The sequence below is a fragment of the Salvia splendens genome, chromosome 19 (genome assembly GCF_004379255.2).
Source record: "Salvia splendens isolate huo1 chromosome 19, SspV2, whole genome shotgun sequence".
Taxonomy (NCBI): Eukaryota; Viridiplantae; Streptophyta; class Magnoliopsida; order Lamiales; family Lamiaceae; genus Salvia; species Salvia splendens.
In genome coordinates this window covers 14,037,932-14,041,783 of record NC_056050.1, presented here as the reverse complement: position 1 = coordinate 14,041,783, position 3,852 = coordinate 14,037,932, and the positions used below count along the sequence as shown (strand labels likewise).

The 3,852-nt window shown below is 41.0% G+C and overlaps 1 long non-coding RNA gene across 1 annotated transcript; it reads left to right on the top strand.

Annotated features, from left to right (window-relative positions):
• The first annotated feature begins 710 nt into the window (after positions 1 to 710).
• LOC121779737 lies at positions 711 to 2,784 on the top strand. The gene is made up of 2 exons (XR_006045926.1): positions 711 to 2,083; positions 2,251 to 2,784. It is a non-coding gene; the product is annotated as an uncharacterized LOC121779737 (long non-coding RNA).
• The last annotated feature ends 1,068 nt before the right edge of the window (positions 2,785 to 3,852 follow it).

Sequence of the window (3,852 nt, the reverse complement as noted above, 5' to 3'; positions counted from 1 at the left end):
ATATGCTTATTCCTCAATTCAATTACTCGTGTTGGTATCACTCTGCCCTCGAGCAATTTATCATTTGAAAATAAATAGCGTAGCACGCTAATTAATACTTGAATTATTTCTCTTTAGAAAGAATGCATGCATCCTATTGGATAGCACCTATATCTCAGTCTCGTCTTATAGGATTTTTCCTTAATCCTACCTCTGAACTTAATTATTCACTTTACTAAGTGCGGAGAAATTCTATTTCTTGAAAACAATTATTTAGGCATTTATTTAATAAAATATGGATTCTTGGAAAATCCCTTTTAATTCCTTTCTTGAATTTTCTTAAGGCCGCCCATAGCGTCGTGAGGCGACGCCGGTCTACCCTTCGCGTCCCCAACCTCATCATTTTCCATCTTCGAAAACTCAATGACTTATTCGGGAATTATTTTATTAAGCTTGATTCCTTAAATTAATTTCAACTCAACATAATTTAAATCCTAAGCCCAACCAAATCATCTCGGCCCAAACTATTTAATTTAGGCAGCCCATTCTTTGCTTGATTTCCATTGGACTATTTCTCCAACATATTCCTTAGCCCATATCTTAAAAAAGATAGTACTTGACCCAAATTCTTTATTAAAAACAGCCCATACTTTAATTAAGAGGCCCAAACAAATTAAATCACATGGGCACCAGCCCAATCCTTCATCACTATCGGTACTCACCTTCCCCAAATCACATTCCCATACTTACTTGAAATCCCTAGTTTAGGAATTTAGGAGCTGCGCTAACTCTTCGGAGAAAACGCCGTCGGCGGCTCGCCCTCCACCGATCATCACCACCGGCGTCTCTCTCTCATTCTTCTTCCTCTCAACATTTTTCACCTTCGTTTCAACATTTGGGAGTCTTAATTTGGAGGTGAATCAGCGGCGTCACCAATTCGCCCGCCGTCGCCGTCCCCCTCTGCAGCTCTTTTCTCCGGCGAGATTTCTCACTCCGGTGAGCTCTCCGTCAGGTTCATCACTCGGCGGAGCTGTCGATTCGGGGAAAGAACAAAAGGCATCGCCTTTTTTTCCGTGAGCTAGGCGTTCTCGGCGCTGCACGGGGAAGCTCCAGGGTCGCCGCCGCGCTCACGCCGTCAGCCTCGGCGAGTAAAGCCGCTGACCGCCCCCCTCCGCTGCGCCGGACAGCCCCTCATTCTCCAGCTAAGTCACCCTTCCCATCCCCTTTACTTCATTTGATGTTCCGGAGTTTCAAAATTTCCTTGGTGCAGTAGCTATGTTGGGGATTTCATCTCATCTTCTTGAAGGATTTTATTCTTATGTTCTAAGTATTTGAGAGCTTACTGGAATGAGTCCTTCCCCTGGTTTGATTGTTTCTCTTGCAACACTAGCTATTGATTCATCATGTCTTGTGCTCTAGCTACTGTATTGAGGTTTCATCTATAACTCTCTTATTCTCATGCTACCGATGTGATTGCCTATCATGATGCATCAAGGGGGTTGTGGGATTACCTTGTCCTGTCGATTCCTCTTGGTTCCTTGTCTGCCACTCCTTGCTCCTCTCCATTCCCCCTTGCTGCACTCTTTGGTCTTGTATGAAGCTTATGGTGTCAAAGTGGTGGGGAGAGAGGAGGGGGTGAAGGCAGCTTATATAGATTTTGGGGCTGTATCTTAGTCCCCTTTCAAGCTTTGTAAGTAGGTCATCTATGACTTTTTCGTGTAACTTATGGGGCTGCTCCTATGGCTGTCCTCCAGCCAGGCTTGTCTGATTTCATGGCTGTATATATGCATGTGTTCCTGCAGGAGCTCTCCCCTTTTGGGCATACTATGAGCTCATGTTCTATTCACTATTTGTCTCTACTCCCTTATTGGGAAATTTGGAATATCTCAGTCTAGACTCTGTTATCCATTCCTTGGTCTTGGCAGAATGATGACATGTTGCATTGCTCTCATTGCTATTTTGTGGAACTTCCATTTCTTAGTTTTTTTTTAATGTGAGAATCCTCTAACCCCTTTTTGGTGTTAAATCTTGCAGGTACAGGCTGCCTTCTTGGAGCTTCGTGGGGCACAAAATTCGAGAATGATGGAGAAGAGAAGAGAAAAGGGTAGAAGATCTTGTACTGCAGCTCCCTTGACCAAAGCAAACATAGCTTTTATCTTTAAGTTTAGCTACTACTATTCCATAGGGAAGAATGATGAGGCTCGTTTCACGCATGTGTTCTAGCATAAAAATACATCAAATTCTGTAAACTAATGTCCAATTTTGAGCTAGGTGTGTGTAAAAATCTGCCATATTCAGAAAATGAGTTGATCAACTGGGCTGACAAACGGATCAGGAGAAGGAGCCAAAATGCTGCGCAAATAGATCAAGTTGGAGCAAATGGCAGGCAGCGGGAGCACCCAATGAGAAGACTGATGTGTCGCATAAGAATGGTCCTCAAGGGCAAGGGGTAAAGAAGACTTTTCAGAAAACAAATGCCTTAAGGATCAAGACCTCACGCCTTCCTATAAATGGAGATAGAGAAGGAGGAAGGAAGCAGCTTCCAAGGCGACACTCATTAGTTTTCAGCTATCTTCTAGAGCTGGAATTGGGAGCTCCAAACACTTCATCTTCCTGATTTCCGTCACACACACTTGGTCATGTTCTGGTTTAGTTTAGTTTAGTTTAGTTTAGTTTAGTTGTCGTTTGGTGTTGGTTTTAGCTTTAATCGCTTTCGGTTCTGTTATTCCGTTTCGAGAAATAGTGATGAGACAATTTCCAGCTTTTGTTTAAAAAAAAAAAAAAAATTCCAGCTTTTGTTGTTTATTTTCATGTTTACTTTTGATGTTGTAGACTCTTTGATGTTTTGATTCGGTAAATTTAGAGTTATGGTTTCGTTTCCAGTTGATGTGTTCTGTTTCATGCATGTTACTTCTGATCTGTTTTGATTTCCGTTTTATGATGCACAAGTGTCTTGTTTCATGTTGGTTTGGTCAGATCTGAGTTTTCAACTCACGTTTATGTTTAGATCTAGTAGCTGATGTTTTATTTTTGGATGAGTATGGGTTAGTTTCTAGTTTATGTAGTCGTAGGTTAGATTTTAAGAGTAGATTCAAGGTTACACTTTGTTTTGATGTTTCGTCTTTCGTAGTTTTTCAGATCTGCTTTTTGCTCTGTTTTTCATGTTGATTTGGTAAGAAGATGAAGTTGTTCAAAAGTTTTTACTTTATCGTACACTTTTAAGGTGGCTGACAGTCCCTCGTTTATTCTGTTTGTTCATTTATGGAAAGTTTAGTTAAGTTGATCAAGTAGATTAGTTAAGCTTTCATGAGTTGATCAGATTAGTTAGTTTAGTTTCTGAAGTCAAGTAGTTTAACTCAACCCACCCCCTAGAAGCGTGGCCGCAGCCATTTCCAAGCCGTGTCCAACAACAAATGTCAAACGCATCATCTCCGTGAGATCGATCATTACTTTCATGTACTAGTTAATAATATTGTGGGTTAAGGTTTTGAAAACACACTTTTTAGATCTTCGATTCATCTCACTCAAGTAGAATCTAAGTCGAGTTGATCAGCCTGAGTTTCCAGTGTAACCATTCACCAGCATTCTGCAGGTAGAAGGCAAGCACAGGCCAGCTGGATCAGTTTGATGATTTAACTTGAGCAAGCCGCAATAATAAATGAAAATGATGAGAGTGAAGACTAGAAAGAGATGAGGAGTTTTCATAGAACTAGCTACCACTTTATTCTTCTTTGAGAAGGGTCTCCCATGTGCTTGAAAGGAATCTTACGTGTAGCTCCATGCTTCCAACTTGTATAGTATGTGTTGTACTTTGCTATACACATATATATCCCACATTTCTCTAATAAAAGTATTTCTCTCACTTTTCCTTAC